This window comes from Gadus macrocephalus, chromosome 5 (assembly GCF_031168955.1).
Source record: "Gadus macrocephalus chromosome 5, ASM3116895v1".
Taxonomy (NCBI): Eukaryota; Metazoa; Chordata; class Actinopteri; order Gadiformes; family Gadidae; genus Gadus; species Gadus macrocephalus.
The window spans coordinates 9,735,087-9,752,075 of NC_082386.1; the positions used below are offsets into that span (position 1 = coordinate 9,735,087).

A 16,989-nucleotide genomic window follows, 5' to 3' on the forward strand; every position below is an offset into this window, starting at 1 on the left:
CAAGAGATGCGCACAGACAGATTTGGTAGTGACACAGCCGATGACCTATTCGAGAAAGTAAAACACCAAGCTCATTGAGGAGCTAGAACCCCTCTAATGCATAGCAATATTAGCAGAGCATAATGCCCTCATTCATATAAAAGAGACCAGATGTCTCCAACTTATTCACAACTCATTCTGGCTCCCATTAATGGTGTGTTTTTTTCCATCTTCGTATGAGTGATGTAATACCTGAGGGAGGAATTACATCACTTCCGGTTGGCGTAGAACCATAACATTTATAATCTTGTAAACCCTTTCTATGAAGAACCCCTGCATGTCTTTAGCTAATTCCCAAGTGTACTAGACCCCTATATCACCCACCAAGTCTATCACTTCCGGTTTTGCTAGAGCCTCCAAACATGTCATTTTAGTTTATGCCGTCATTCATATAAAAATGGGCAATATGAGTACAACCGGCCACACCCTATAATTTGTGACCATAATGATGAATTATAACCTCTCACACATGAGGGGTTCATTGCCATGGCGACACTCGGGGAGGCGCTGTTCTGTCTGGGGCACCTTATTATATTTGTATATTTCCTTGCTAGCCGAACCTAGTTTAAGGACGTGGTTTGGAGTAGAGCAATTGTTAAGGAGTAAAAGCAGACTAAATCATTTATCTTAAATTAGTGAATGAGTGAGGTGCACTATAAAGGTAATACCTTCTCATCCAGGTTTATGTAATTTACACTTTACACAGGACCCATAACCTTGTTTGCAACACAAAGAACTATGCTTACATTGTGTATATTAATGTTCCCTATCACAGCGTCCCGCTGCTATCACAGCAACCTCCAAATATGTAATTTTAGTTTATGCCGTCATTCGTATAAAAATGGGCAATTTGAGTACAACCGGCCACACCCTATAATTTAAAAAATACAACAGTCATTATGTTCAGGGGTCGATCAGAATATGTTATATGAACACAATATAGGATATAAATGCGTACATTTTACAGAAAAGGAAATTATAGCCATATGTCGTAAACAACGCATATGAATACACAAGATAACTTGGGGGCGCCAAAATATAGCTCAATTTTTCACTTGTTTATAGAACATGTTGTGTAATTAAGTATGTCATTTAGCTAAGGCTATACAATTAATTAAAAAATTATCGCGATATCGATTTTTGGGTAAAACCATTTCCAAACTCATATAATCGAGTTGAAACGATTTTAAGCATTTTTGTAAATTTTTTCGATTCAAACTTTTTCTTCTTGAAAATTGTGTATTTCTTTAAGGGGAATTTCTCAGTTAGAAAGTGTTTTTTGGAGAGAAATGCTGAATACATTTTTAATGGTTTCAAACTCAAAAATTATCGTTTGAATAATGTTTTTTGTAATGATGTAATGATTTTTTCCATAATCTCCCAATTGATGTGCAGGGGTTTAAATGTCCTTCTGCGTCGCAAGATGAGTCAGAGAAATATCCCTTTACAAAAAGCATGGGTTTAAATGTCGTTCTGTGTAGCCTGAAAAAAGATCGGAGAATCATGCTCTGGGACATGATTGAATAGATTCATTTTCGTGACTTTCTGACACTGGGTTGTAAGTTTAGGTAAGTTAGAGATGGTAACATTCAGGGTTATGGTAAGTTTAGGTGTGAGGTTAGAAACGTCGAAGTTCCGGCGAAAGACTAGAGATGGTATGTTTAGGAATTAGGTCAGAGGTTGTAATGTTGATAGGGTTAGGGTTAGCCAAGCTCTAGCTTTGTTCATGACAGCTCTGAAATTGAGGCACAATATGCTGAACTATCCCTCTGGCCTGCTATTTAACATGGTAAAGCATCCTTGCACTTCTTAATTATTTAACAAATTATCCAAGACAATTAATATGCTGTAATGTTTTTATTGAATTTTTTAGATGGCTACATTGCATAAGCACAATCAACGAGAAACAAATTTCGCTCCAGAATTTAGTTTAACAAAGTCAACTGACATGCTTGAAACGATACACTAGCCCTATTCCACTGTTAGCAAGGATTGCTAAGGTAAATGGGGATATATATATTTTTAATGCCATTGTGTAGCCTAATGCAAATAATGAATCAACAAATCGGTTGGATAAGAGGAGAGCATATTTATTAAGTTCCGGTTGATTTTAGAAGAGGAGAGCCAGGAGAGCGGCCGCTGCTCCTCCTGCACTAGCAGTTGCAGCAGTAGCTGCGGCCCCCAGTCCAGCCGCACCTACAACCAAGAGAGACGAAACAATTATGGAAACGCATCGCAAAACGACTTGTTTGCTTTGTTTGTTATTTGTATATTCTAGACAATGAGAAATTGAATTATTGTCCTGCCAAAAATGTAATCAACATACAAAATCAGAGCGACCATTCTCAAAAAGATCCTGCTGTTGGTTCAATGGTTTGAATTTTTGATGACCTCTATGTACCTCTCTGCCTGAGGTCTACCTGAATTAATGGTTTGGCCAATAGACGGGTTTCTGTGCAACGTCATCGCAGATGTGCGCGCGCAGCCAGGGGGCAGAAAGCGGGACATTTGTCATTTGTTTACCAGCGGAGTCAGCGGAGAACGAAAATGACAAGGAGCTGTTGTGCTGTAAACTGCACGAATCGGCAAAAGGATGGATGGAAACGGTTTAATATCCCGAGAGGATCTCATCCTTTTGCCAAGAGAAGAAGAAGATTGTGGCTCCAGGCCATTAAAAGGGCGGATTGGCCGTCCCGAAGGTCCTAAAGGCGGCGAGAGTCTGTGCAGCGCCCACTTCGTTTCTGGTATGTTTGTCTTTTCCAACATGAGCTGGATAATGAGTAGGACTGCGTGTGATTTTACCATACTTAATGAGGATATATTAGTGTAATTTACTGACTAACTGGCCAACAAATTTGTCCGTCTTCTACTGAGTTTGTAAAGTTTAACGTTGGCTCGCGGTCGTAACCTATAAGTTTAGCTTTTGTTGTTACTGTAAGTACCAACATTAGCTGCATGGCTGGTGTAGGTTTCTTAGTTCAGGCTGAAAGTCATACAAGAAAGTGTCTTCACAGTTCACACAGCTAATGTTACAGTGTACGATTTTCTTTAACTCTGAACCCGTAACTTAAATGCTTGGTGCTCATTGGTGCTCATTATGACTGAGCTCGTAAATTAGCAAATAGGTTAAAAAATGTGAAAATAAACAATAAGCATAGCTAATCTCATTCTGTTTCTCAGGGTCACCGTCCATGGATTGTGATAGTCCAGATTTTGTTCCATCCGTTTTTTCACACAGCAGCAACTGAGACATCTCGGGAAAGGTGGCAAGGTCAGTGTCATGTATTTGAAATTTTCTAATTTCTTGGTAGCTTGTTAATTATCTGAGCAAATAAGATATTCTTGTGTGTCTTTCTTTATTATGTTATTGTATTATCTCTTAATGTGTTGATTATTTTGGGTTTTTAACTTAACTCTACTCTGTTTGTCCTAGATATGAAAGAAAGAGAATAAGAGATGAAGATAAGGCCCCTGCTACCTGCCCCACAAGCCAGCCTGAAGCAGATACTGCAGATTCTTCTGAAGGTATGCACAAGTCATACTATTAAGTGTGTGTTTGTGTTGGTTGGTTGGTTGATTGGTTGGTTGGTGGTCAGGTGAGTAGAGTGACAGAGAACCAGACAGATAGTCTGTGTGTTGTGTGTGTGTGTGTGTCTGTGTATGAAAGCTGATGTGTTGCACATGAGTTAATTTATCTCCTTTTTGTGTTGTAGATGAATGTAAGTTTGTGTCCAGAAAAGAGATGCACCAACTCAACCTGCAGTACAACCAGCTCCGTGATGATTATGAAGCTCTGAAAAGAGAACTGTATGCCACACAGGAAGAAAATAAACATCTGAAGGAGCAACTGAAGCAGTCCAAGTTTGGGTTTGATTCCATAAAAGACACAAATGCTAAAATATTTTTTTTTACTGGTTTACAATCATTACAAATGGTTATGTGGCTGCTGGATATTGTAAAAAGAAGCACACTTGTGCTTAAGGGTGGGTTAAGTTGGGAGAACCACCTCCTTTTGGTTCTAATGAAAGTAAGACTTGGACTCACCAACAGAGACCTTGCCTACAGATTTGGGCTTCCATTCTCAACTGTATCAAAAATACTAAGAGACTGGATACCCATGTTGTCCTCAATAGTGAAACCTTTGATAATGTGGCCTAGTAAGGATGCAGTGAGAGCAAACATGCCAAAGTGTTTTAAACCCAAATTTAGGAATTGTCGATGTAGACTGTACTGAAATCTTTATAGAAAGAACACACAATCTTAAAGCAAGGGCTGAAACCTGGTCAAATTATAAGCACCAAAACACAATGAAATATCTAATAGGAATCACACCAGCAGGAGCTATATCTTTTTTGTCTAGTGGGTGGGGAGGTCGTGCCTCTGACAAGGTAATAACTTTAGATTCTGCCTTTTTGGGTAAACTTGAGCATGGTGACGAGATCCTTGCTGATAGAGGTTTCCTTGTTGGAGAGGATTTGGCCAGTGTAGGAGCAACATTAAGAATACCAAGTTTCACGAAGGGGAAATCTCAGTTGCCAGGTTCTTGTGTTGACACTTCACGTCAGTTGTAAAGAGTCCGCATACATGTGGAACGAGTTATTGGTCAGCTTAAAACCTTTAAGATACTGAACACTGTCATACCCATCAGCCAAGTCGATATGCTAGATGACATTTTGACCATATGTGCTGGTCTTACGAACCTTAGGGGGGCTGTGGTGGCCCGGCGATAACTGTGTTCAGAGTCAAGGAGGTGTACATTATTTTCCATGATTGTGTCAGGCTTTTAAGGGCTAATGAGGGCAATGGTGGTCACTTACTACTTGCTCTCACTGTCTCTCACTTACTCATCACTCTCTTTCTCTCTGACTATAAAATTAATAACAGTTATGAATAACTAAATTTGATCAGACAGGATCATTCAGAGTACAAAAAGGTTGAGAACCACGCACGCAGAACTATTTCATTTATTTATGATAATGGAGAAACTGCGTTTAAAGCTGACATGGCAAATATTGAACATGAACTGAATGTTGTAAATGCAATATATTGAAGGCAATGCAATTAAAATTAAATGTACATCTCAACAATGAATGAGTGTACATAATTAATACTATATGAACTCATTTAACATTTATACCTGGACATTTTTTTTTTTTCTAGCTTTCAACTACGTTTTGAGTATTATCATTGTCTGCCGAACTCAAACTGCACTTCTTTCTGGCGATGAACAATATATATCAGTGCTGTTTGTGATTTTACGTAAATGTACATTCAGAAAAAAATAAATGAACACTTAAAGAGTCAGATGTGTTGTTTGTTTGTTGTTGTGTTGACAGTAATGAAGTCAGTTAGATTTTGTCAGGTGGTGTACCTATCCATCTTTGCTCATTACATCAGTTTTTTCTTAAATGCTGTTGTCCAGCATCCAGTATTTACCATTGTTGGATGTATCTATTTGCATCCACATTTCCATTTTTTGGAGTATCTGGTAATGTTCACGCATGGATAGTGAAAGTGTTGGCAGCAGTCTGTGCACTTGATCATTTTGCCAAAGCTTGGCTTTTTGCAGTAGACATTTGATCTCTTCTGCCAGGTCAGGGTCTTTGCAGCGGCAGACCCAAGTTCTGGGAGGAGGTGGTCCATGAAGAAAGATTCAGCCTTGGGAAGAGTTTCTTGTAGAAAGGGCTCATCTCTCCGTAGCCGGAAAATGATGCTGCTTGTCTTCGTCCACACCATGAAGTCACACATGTCCATTTGAGAAACATACATTTGTAACTGGATCTGTGAGTAATATGGGTGGGTGGGTCGCAAGTCATAGTTTCCATCAAGGCAAAAGGATGCATCAGTCTCTGACCCCTCTAGTCCCTCCCTGTACTTGTATGGACACTTTATCTCTAGCAGGCCTGTTCCACAGCAGTCACAGGAGAATACCCCATCAGGAGAAGCAGCCAGGTACGGCTCATCTGCTCTCACTGTTAGACCCACTGCTTTTACATTAAAGTTCATGTGTATTTTCTTCATTTCTGTTTCATAATTTTTACGTGCTGTGTCCTCCATTTGCTTTCCCCACATGACAGCGGGTACAGTAAGATCTGTGGCATCGTATTGCATGTAAAGTAGCCTCGCCGTAAACATTTTTACTTTAACTTTGTTAGCGTTAACTAACATTACGATCGTGCTGCTGATATTGGAAACATCTAAAACAACCGTCAAAACCTGGTAAGTTGAGTGAAATTCACGGACATTTCAGTAAGTGTTTTTATGATTTGTGATGCAATGAAAAACAAAGCGATTTTTCAGTAAAATTACATTTTATTGCAACTGTGTCAGGGAGAACTTACAAGCAATACGGCATCTACATTGATATCAGTTCACTCCGAAGCAGGCTTTTGCCCCCTGGCTGCGCGCGCACATAGTATTGTTTGTACACAAGAAACCCGTCTATAGGCAGAGAGAGGCGGGATATCCAGGTGATATTTCAGGTGATAGTCAGGTGAGATAGTCAGGATGGGGAGAATGACAAACAGACTTTAAATACTTTGGCACAGGTCCAAAACCACACATACTTTGGCACAGGTGCATGTGCCAAAGTATGTAAGTCTGCTGGTACGTCATTCTCTCTCCCCTCGGTTGGTTTGTTCTATACTCTTTGTGCCAGGTTACATTCAGTCAGAGCTGCTGGTAGTTTGACCAAACCATTCACCATATGCTCCACACATCCACACTGCTTCACTTCTGATGACCCACGTTCATTCTTTAATGGTACTGGTTGTTTTTTGGACAAGGACAATTCCGGTATTTTGAACATTGAGCCCCCTTTCTGGTTTGTTTAGGATGAAATAGAGTGGGTGACACCGAAATTTGAACTACTAGTCCTTTCTCGGGTATTTGGCTCATTTTGAATCGCTCCTGCCTTCTTCACAATGGTTGTCTGTGTGCATACACAAACCTGTCAACCCAGCAACCCTAAACGTTCGTTTTCAAAAATGTGCAAGTAATCGAGTGGTTAGTGGCATTCGTGAAGTTAAAAAAAAAAATATCGGCGCAATATATGGTTTCCATCCGTGTTAGTTGCTAATTGGAACTATTTTTTCTCACAACCGCATATAAACTTCTGCACAAGGTCCCACAATTGTCCTTTAAGAAGGAAATAAATATCCTATGTAAAGTTGTTTGTGTGAACTCCCTTTTATAGACCCCATATGTGAATGATAATGTTTAGGTTTATTTGTTTTGCGTCTAGACATTATCGGCCTACCTGCTGCCTGCAACACGGCCACTGTAGTGCCCGCTGCCACCGCCCCTCCGTTCGCTACGGCAGCTGCAGACATCATGCCTGCAGCATATGAGCCCACCGTGATTCCGGCCGCGGTGAATCCAACGGCCCCCAGAACAAAAGGGGCAGCGACCACGGCTCCACCTCGTAACAGATCAGCAGACATCAACACTTAGCAACATGATCATTATATGGCTAAGGATTTGAACACGTAGGCGATAAAAACTATTTTAATTTGATTTACAAGCTAATTATTTTTCATGTTTTGTTTTAAGACGCAACAATTTCGAGAGATGGCTTACCAGCTCCGAGCGTTCCAACTATTGCTGCGATTACTAAGGAAAAGACAAAAACAATCTTTAGATTTGTATTACTTTTAAGTATAGGGCTAGTACCCAAACATCTTCCATTTGAAACCCCGAATAAACATTTTTACCGAAAATGTAAAAGACAAGCTACTTACTGAGACCCATGTTGCAGTGATGTCCAGGACATCCGTTTTCCCTTTATATGGGGAGGAGGGTAGCCTGGCTCCGCCCGCCTGAGTACCTAAGTACTACTTCAGTACAAATTAAATTAAGTAAGAGAGTCGGCTAGGACCAGGCTAACGGCATTCTCTACTTCTGTACGGAGTGCATGGACCTCACTCACATTGTAACAACAACATGCATTCCTATGCGTGATGGTTACGATCAAAAATGCTTTTGTCTTTGATGGGAGTTCAGTTAAGTGTTAACTATGCATTGTTTGTTTTGACCGTGTGCAGGTGTTGGTAAATTTCCACTCTGCTTTTTACGTGTTTATTTGGCTTCACTCTGACCTGTTTACCATGAAATGTCTTGAGGGTTTTCTCTCAGTGCCCATTATCAAGCTGTGGTAAGTAACTCTAGACCAGGGGCTCCCTAGCCTGCGGTATTCCATTAACAAAGCTAAAGGCAAAGCCGGGCTTATTTCGCTTAGTCTCGCTACTTTAAGCTAGAGTTGCGTTCCATCAACGTGACTTAAGGGAATCTCCTCTAAGTAACCATGGCAATTTATCCGACCAAATTAACCTGGGGCCTCTACGAATAGTCAAATCTCCTAACCTTTATGCCTCCTTTCCTTAACCTTTGAGGAAAACGTCATCGGGTCAAGGAGAGATGAAAGGTGCTTCCTTTCGAACATAGGAAAAGACAGCACTGTTTAAAATGAATTAGACTCCACTCTTCCTAACCGACGTCATTGCGCGATGGCGGGTATTGCTGACCTCTGGCGTCTCTAGTGTGTGAATATAATTTTTCCGAAGATCGACAAAAACCAAGCTCTCTTTGATCCATTCGTTCTTGTCATAATGATTTCAATCAGGTTATCGCCAACAGTGAGAATCACTAAGATCGGACTTGGCCAACGGGAATATTTTAGGCCACTTGAATTCCAATTCACATGTGAAAAAGAAGAGGCTAACTTATGTTGATGTTGAAATTAACTGCACCCAGTAGTCTTTCTTAAATTTGAAGTTGGCATTATCTTTTCTTATGGTGTATTTTATGTGCTTACTAACCACCAATAAATTAATTCATTTAGATTCAATAAGTAAGTTTTTGGAATTGGTATCCATTATTATCAATTGTATTTTCTTATCTTCGATTCTTCTGCTTTACCGCGTATCTCATGCGTCTTCGCGTAGTGTCGGTAAACTTCGTCCGTGGCATGTTGCTTTAAATATTGCAGCCATAAAGGATTATGGGATACCACTATCTCCTTTCCTTTCGCAAAGGAAGCTCAGGAGCTCAGGAGCTCGGGAATATAAGTTTGGATGGCTAGGAAATATATACACATAAAGTAAGGTGCATTTTGAGGGCCACCCGAGGTTAACAGAGTTTTGTTGTGATTAATAAATAACTTTTGTAATCAATGTGACATTTTTTTCTTTTGTCTGGTGGCTCCAAGAGATGCGCACAGACAGATTTGGTAGTGACACAGCCGATAACCTATTCGAGAAAGTAAAACACCAAGCTCATTGAGGAGCTAGAACCCCTCTAATTCATAGCAATATTAGCAGAGCATTATGCTCTCATTCATATAAAATAGACCAGATGTCTCCAACTTATTCACAACTCATTCTGGCTCCCATTAATGGTGTGTTTTTTTCCATCTTCGTATGAGTGATGTAATACCTGAGGGAGGAATTACATCACTTCCGGTTGGCCTAGAACCATACAATTTATAATCTTGTAAACCCTTTTCTATAAAGAACCCCTGCATGTCTTTAGCTAATACCCAGGTGTACTAGACCCCTATATAACCCACCAAGTCCATCACTTCCGGTTTTGCTTGAGCCTCCAAACATGTCATTTTAGCAAATGCCGTCATTTGTATAAAAATGGGCAATATGAGTACAACCGGCCACAACCTATAATTTGCGACCATAATGATGAATTATAACCTCTCACACATGAGGGGGACATTGCCATGGCGACACTCGGGGAGGCGCTGTTCTGTCTGGGGCACCTTATTATATTTGTATATTTCCTTGCTAGCCGAACCTAGTTTAAGGACGTGGTTTGGAGCAGAGCAATTGTTAAGGAGCAAAAGCAGGCTAAATCATTTATCTTAAATTAGTGAATGAGTTAGGTGCACTATAAAGGTGATACCTTCTCATCCTCATCCTCATCAAACTTTTTCTTTTTGAAAATTGTGTATTTTTTTAAGGGGAAGTACTCAGTTAGAAAGTGTTTGTTGGAGGGAAATGCTGAATACATTTTTAATGGTTTCAAACTCAAAAATTATCGTTTGAATAATCGTGATTTCAATATCGACCAAAATAATTGTGAATATGATTTTTTCCATAATCGAGTAGCCCTACATTTAGGTTATTTATTAAAACAGAATATAGCCTAACCCTGATTATAGTCCCTCAAAACCCCCCAAATAGGAATGAAAAACGCCACGACCAGTTGACTAACTAAACTTATCACACAGCTCTTCTCAATGCTGTGGAACGCTCCGTTCACTTGCATGGGCCTTCCCGACTTCCGGCAGTGAATAATTTTTTGATAATTGACTGTTGCTAAGCATATAATGGCAGCTGTCAAGGAAAGTGGATTTTTTGCCTCTGATTCACATGTGGTACCACTACGCAAGTAGTCCGGTAATTTATCAACCCCAGCGTATTCGGTTGCTAAGCGACGTCAACGTCTTTCGCAGACTTTTTCTCAATGATACAAATGGTAATTGTAAAAATACACACTGTGTGAAGTTATTTCTTCGTTTTGGCAAGTAGCCCTGTAATAAGCGGGATATGTATAGAACACAATATCAGGAAAATAAGCCCCTTCTGGGCAAAGCAAGACCTTACTTTCCCGATAATGACTTAACCATTATCCCTTACATCATATACAATCCCGGAATTAAGTTTATGACAATGTTGAAGAAACAATGTTAATATTGCATCTTCCACTGATAATCAAATTAATGTCATCCATGTTTTGTTTCAGCGATAGCAATGTCCATAGCAACCAGCAACCATAGAAAATGTAAGTATGTCTGTTATTGATGAGCTGTTAGTGTAAATAACGGCTCTAAAATTAAAACTAATACGTTGTGGACCAGCGTAGTTATGCTTTATTTTGGTGTGAAACTGGGTTGAAGGGACATTAGTCTCAGTTTCTGATGAGGTCGGCTGCAGAAATCTGAAAAATTGGAGTATCAATAATACACAGCATTTACCCTTGAACTTGTTTTGACGTAAACATAACTAGAGGGTGCACTGCACTATCTGCGCCCACCGCCCCCATTTTCTGAAGTCTAAGAAAATCTCCCAATTGATGTGCATGGGTTTAAATGTCCTTCTGCGTCGCACGAATAAGTCAGAGAAATGCTCCTTTACAAAAAGCATGGGTTTAAATGTCGTTCTGTGTAGCCTGAAAAAGGTCGGAGAATCGTGCTCTGGGACATGATTGAATAGATTCATTTTCGTGACTTTCTGACACTGGGTTGTAAGTTTAGGTAAGTTAGAGATGGTAACGTTCAGGGTTATGGTAAGTTTAGGTGTGAGGTTAGAAATGTCGAAGTTCCGGCGAAAGACTAGAGATGGTATGTTTAGGAATTAGGTCAGAGGTTGTAAAGTTGATAGCCAAGCTCTAGCTTTGTTCATGACAGCTCTGAAATTGAGGCACAATATGCTGAACTCTCCCTCTGGCCTGCTATTTAACATGGTAAAGCATCCTTGCACTTCTTAATTATTTAACAAATTATCCAAGACAATAAATATGCTGTAATGTTTTTATTGAATTTTTTAGATGGCTACATTGCATAAGCACAATCAACGAGAAACAAATTTCGCTCCAGAATTTAGTTTAACAAAGTCAACTGACATGCTTGAAACGATACACTAGCCCTATTCCACTGTTAGCAAGGATTGCTAAGGGAAATGGGGATACATATATTTTTTATGCCATTGTGTAGCCTAATGCAAATAACGAATCAACAAATCGGTTGGATAAGAGGAGAGCATATTTATTAAGTTCCGGTTGATTTTAGAAGAGGAGAGCCAGGAGAGCGGCCGCTGCTCCTCCTCCAGTAGCAGTTGCAGCAGTAGCTGCGGCCCCCAGTCCAGCCGCACCTACAACCAAGAGAGACAAAACAATTATGGAAACGCATCACAAAACGACTTGTTTGCTTTGCTTGTTATTTGTATATTCTAGACAATGAGAAATTGAATTATTGTCCTGCCAAAAATGTAATCAACATACAAAATCAGAGCGACCATTCTCAAAAAGATCCTGCTGTTGGTTCAATGGTTTGAATTTTTGATGACCTCTATGTACCTCTCTGCCTGAGGTCTACCTGAATTAATGGTTTGGCCAATAGGCAGAGAGAGGCGGGATATCCAGGTGATATTTCAGGTGATAGTCAGGTGAGATAGTCAGGATGGGGAGAATGACAAACAGACTTTAAATACTTTGGCACAGGTCCAAAACCACACATACTTTGGCACAGGTGCATGTGCCAAAGTATGTAAGTCTGCTGGTACGTCATTCTCTCTCCTCTCGGTTGGTTTGTTCTATACTCTTTGTGCCAGGTTACATTCAGTCAGAGCTGCTGGTAGTTTGACCAAACCATTCACCATATGCTCCACACATCCACACTGCTTCACTTCTGATGACCCACGTTCATTCTTTAATGGTACTGGTTGTTTTTTGGACAAGGACAATTCCGGTATTTTGAACATTGAGCCCCCTTTCTGGTTTGTTTAGGATGAAATAGAGTGGGTGACACCGAAATTTGAACTACTAGTCCTTTCTCGGGTATTTGGCTCATTTTGAATCGCTCCTGCCTTCTTCACAATGGTTGTCTGTGTGCATACACAAACCTGTCAACCCAGCAACCCTAAACGTTCGTTTTCAAAAATGTGCAAGTAATCGAGTGGTTAGTGGCATTCATGAAGTTAAAAAAATAAATATCGGCGCAATATATGGTTTCCATCCGTGTTAGTTGCTAATTGAAACTATTTTTTCTCACAACCGCATATAAACTTCTGCACAAGGTCCCACAATTGTCCTTTAAGAAGGAAATAAATATCCTATGTAAAGTTGTTTGTGTGAACTCCCTTTTATAGACCCCATATGTGAATGATAATGTTTAGGTTTATTTGTTTTGCGTCTAGACATTATCGGCCTACCTGCTGCCTGCAACACGGCCACTGTAGTGCCCGCTGCCACCGCCCCTCCGTTCGCTACGGCAGCTGCAGACATCATGCCTGCAGCATATGAGCCCACCGTGATTCCGGCCGCGGTGAATCCAACGGCCCCCAGAACAAAAGGGGCAGCGACCACGGCTCCACCTCGTAACAGATCAGCAGACATCAACACTTAGCAACATGATCATTATATGGCTAAGGATTTGAACACGTAGGCGATAAAAACTATTTTAATTTGATTTACAAGCTAATTATTTTTCATGTTTTGTTTTAAGACGCAACAATTTCGAGAGATGGCTTACCAGCTCCGAGCGTTCCAACTATTGCTGCGATTACTAAGGAAAAGACAAAAACAATCTTTAGATTTGTATTACTTTTAAGTATAGGGCTAGTACCCAAACATCTTCCATTTGAAACCCCGAATAAACATTTTTACCGAAAATGTAAAAGACAAGCTACTTACTGAGACCCATGTTGCAGTGATGTCCAGGACATCCGTTTTCCCTTTTTATGGGGAGGAGGGTAGCCTGGCTCCGCCCGCCTGAGTACCTAAGTACTACTTCAGTACAAATTAAATTAAGTAAGAGAGTCGGGTAGGACCAGGCTAACGGCATTCTCTACTTCTGTACGGAGTGCATGGACCTCACTCACATTGTAACAACAACATGCATTCCTATGCGTGATTGATACGATCAAAAATGGTTTTGTCTTTGATGGGAGTTCAGTTAAGTGTTAACTATGCATTGTTTGTTTTGACCGTGTGCAGGTGCTGGTAAATTTCCACTCTTTACGTGTTTATTTGGCTTCACTCTGATCTATTTACCATGAAATGTCTTGAGGGTTTTCTCTCAGTGCCCATTATCAAGCTGTGGTAAGTAACTCTAGACCAGGGGCTCCCTAGCCTGCGGTATTCCATTAACCAAGCTAAAGGCAAAGCCGGGCTTATTTTGCTTGGCCTCGCAACTTGAAGCTAGAGTTGCGTTCCATCAATGTGACTTGAGGGAATCTCCGCTAAGTAACCATGGCAATTTATCCGACCAAATGAACCTGGGGCCTCTACGAATGGTAAAATCTCCTAACCTTTATGCCTCCTTTCCTTAACCTTTGAGGAAAACGTCATCGGGTCAAGGAGAGATGAAAGGTGCTTCCTTTCGAACATAGGTAAAGACTGCACTGTTTAAAATGAATTTGACTCCACTCTTCCTAAACGACGTCATTGCGCGACGGCGGGTATTGCTGACCTCTGGCGTCTCTAGTGTGAAACTATAATTTTCCGAAGGTTGACAAAAACCAAGCGCTCTTTGATCCATACGTTCTTGTCATAATGATTTCAATCAGGTTATCGCCAACAGTGAGAATCACTTAGGTCGGACTTGGCCAACGGGAATATTTTAGGCCACTTGAATTCCAATTCACATGTGAAAAAAAAGAGGCTAACTTATGTTGATGTTGAAATGAACTGCCCCCAGTAGTCTTTCTTGTTGTCTGCAAATAAAATAATTACATGAATTTTTTAGTCGCTTTGGCCGCGACTCTTCAAGACTTGAAGTCATCATTTTCTTTGAGAAATGAACAAAGAACTGCACTGAAGTCTTTCCTGGAAAAGAAAGATGTATTATATTTTGCCGACCGGATACAGTAAAAGTTTCGTCGTTGGACTCCATTCTCTCAATCCACCCTTCGCAACACTTCCCCATGGAAAGTTCTGTTGCTCTGACTACGTCACCTTCGTTTCTCTGATTGGTTTTAGCGCTATCCTATTGCGTGCAGAAGGAACTTGAAGGACAACCGTTTATCCAGCCAACACTGCCACCGTACGAGACCAGACCCAATATCTTACCGATATGGGTCTGGCTTGTAATTTCCTTTATATTAGAGAAATCGGGCCCTAACAATTGACTTTTTATGCAATAAATATGTCTACAATATCCCTAGAACCAGGGCCGGTGCTTGGCATGGGTGACCTAGGCGACCGCCAAGGGGGCCGTGTCCACCAAAAGCCTTTTTAAAAGGCGGAGCGCTCCGTGCACTGCTTTCAACGCGTTTGTGCGCGCCGCGCAAAAGGCGCACGGAGCGTTTTTCGTTTACGTCATTAATACGCGTCATCAGTTGATACTTTTAGCCTTGCCTCCTCCTCGATTTTGGTTGGTCGTTCGAAAAACGCTTTTCTTCAAAAGTTCAACTGTTTTCAACTCCGCGCCCCGGCAGGCTTTTTAAAAGGCGCACTGCATGCGCGTCCTGCCATAGAGAATGCATTGCAGACAGGCGCTCTGCCTTTTAAAAAGGCTTTTGGTGGACACGGCCCCTAGGGCGGCAAATGTGTTGGTGGCGCCCTCTGGTGGCGCCCTTAATTAATTAATAAAAATATACGAGACAAGCGAAATGAAACCAAACATGTTCCCAAATGGAACAGAGAAGGGGACTAAATGTTAGGGCGCACTGAAACCCACACCGTAGTACGCAGGACCCCCCCCCCCCCTCCCCCGCTCGCAATTTAATGTCGAGTCGCCTAGGGCACCGAAAAGGTCAGCGCCGGCCCTGCCTAGAACCCAAATATAACTTGTAAAAACCCATGGTCTTTGCGGCCCCCTGCCTCTGGAATTACCTCCCTATTCATATAAAACCCTCCTGTACTATCAGTAGTTTTAAGTCTTAATTTAAAGACCTATCTTTTTTCCCTGGCCTTTAACATTATTATGATGCCAATTTTTAAATGATGTACGTCAATAAGGGGTGTCTGGGTCCCATAACTTGGAAGCTATTGAGCAAAAAGCTGTTTTCCATATGGGATTCTTAATATATATTTTATATATTTTGTTATTTTATTTCATGCCCTTGCAATTGATTTAAAAAGATTAGTAATTTGCACACGTTTGCTCTGCATTAGTTCTGTAAGAAAAAATAGGTAGGCCTACAGTTCATTTCAATTATTCATCTTTCCACTGTCTGCACAAGCAAAGAATGCTTTGCTTAAAGTCCCTGATTTATTTGAAATGCTACCATGTAAGAATCTACTTGAAACCGATTTTATAGATTGATATAATAGATAAACGCAATTTATGTTTTTTACTTATCACACCAACATTCTCAGAAACCTGTATGCTTTCTTTATCTGTATGTCTCTGAAGTCATCTTATATTTTAAGCATGAACAGGATTTAAGGTTACGTAGTCAAGGGACACAAAAGTGGCTCTGCTCCATTTCCTTGAAAGCAATATAATGAATGACCGCCTGGTGGCACCAGGGTAGAGCGTTTTGCTATGTTGTGCATATCCAGTTAAACCATGCGCTCCTTTGGTATAGCCAGAGCCCGTCTACGAAGAGCCTGGGCACTCCCTATACGCCCCATTGTACCGATTTTGGTTGTAGTTCCATGAGACACCCACTAGGGGTGATCGCGGGCGAGTCCAGATTGAATGGGAGTCTATGGGGCTAAACGGCTAATTATGCCTCTTTCACCTGCTTGTCGTTGAAATATCGCAAATTTTATTGTAGATTCCGCAAGTTCAATATAGATTATGGTTCAAAAGTCAAATGAGTGAGTACTTATGTCCTTTCGATTTCTTACAGTTTGGGCCGTTGTTGGCCATACACGCTAGCATTCTGCTAATGAATGCTGATTGGTCAGGGACGGATTTGCGACTGATTACGACCAGAGAGAGACCCCTCTTACGGCATCTGAAGCTGAAGAGCAATCAGAAACGTGTTAACTCAATTTTTGAGTACTGTATTTATATTTTCCTGCAGGTCCTTTATTTTTTAGATAGTATGGTGAAAGTAGGCTACATGGGCATAAATGGAATTTCTTCAATTTCTTTCGTTCAATGTTCAATGTGTTATATACATGGTAGGTACGGTATGACCACCTTAAATAATACAGTCAATATCCCGCTCAATATCATTTAATCTGTCATTGTCTATTTTTCGAAAATAAAGATAGTTTAAAAAAGAAATGCCTCGTAAATGTGCAATGATAAACTGCACTTACATTGGA

At 40.7% G+C, this 16,989-nt stretch overlaps 3 long non-coding RNA genes across 3 annotated transcripts; 1 reads left to right on the forward strand and 2 right to left on the reverse strand.

Annotated features, from left to right (window-relative positions):
• Window positions 1-1,881: 1,881 nt before the first annotated feature.
• Window positions 1,882-7,774, reverse strand: LOC132457795 (uncharacterized). Its single transcript, XR_009525766.1, has 2 exons — window positions 7,298-7,774; window positions 1,882-2,235 (listed from the first exon to the last, which is right to left on the reverse strand). It is a non-coding gene; the product is annotated as an uncharacterized LOC132457795 (long non-coding RNA).
• LOC132457797 (uncharacterized) lies at window positions 2,488-5,419 on the forward strand. Its single transcript, XR_009525768.1, has 4 exons — window positions 2,488-2,783; window positions 3,220-3,310; window positions 3,473-3,564; window positions 3,753-5,419. It is a non-coding gene; the product is annotated as an uncharacterized LOC132457797 (long non-coding RNA).
• A 3,790-nt stretch (window positions 7,775-11,564) lies between the features above and the next one.
• On the reverse strand, window positions 11,565-13,340 carry LOC132457796 (uncharacterized). Its single transcript, XR_009525767.1, has 3 exons — window positions 13,298-13,340; window positions 12,978-13,139; window positions 11,565-11,918 (listed from the first exon to the last, which is right to left on the reverse strand). It is a non-coding gene; the product is annotated as an uncharacterized LOC132457796 (long non-coding RNA).
• Between the last annotated feature and the right edge of the window lie 3,649 nt (window positions 13,341-16,989).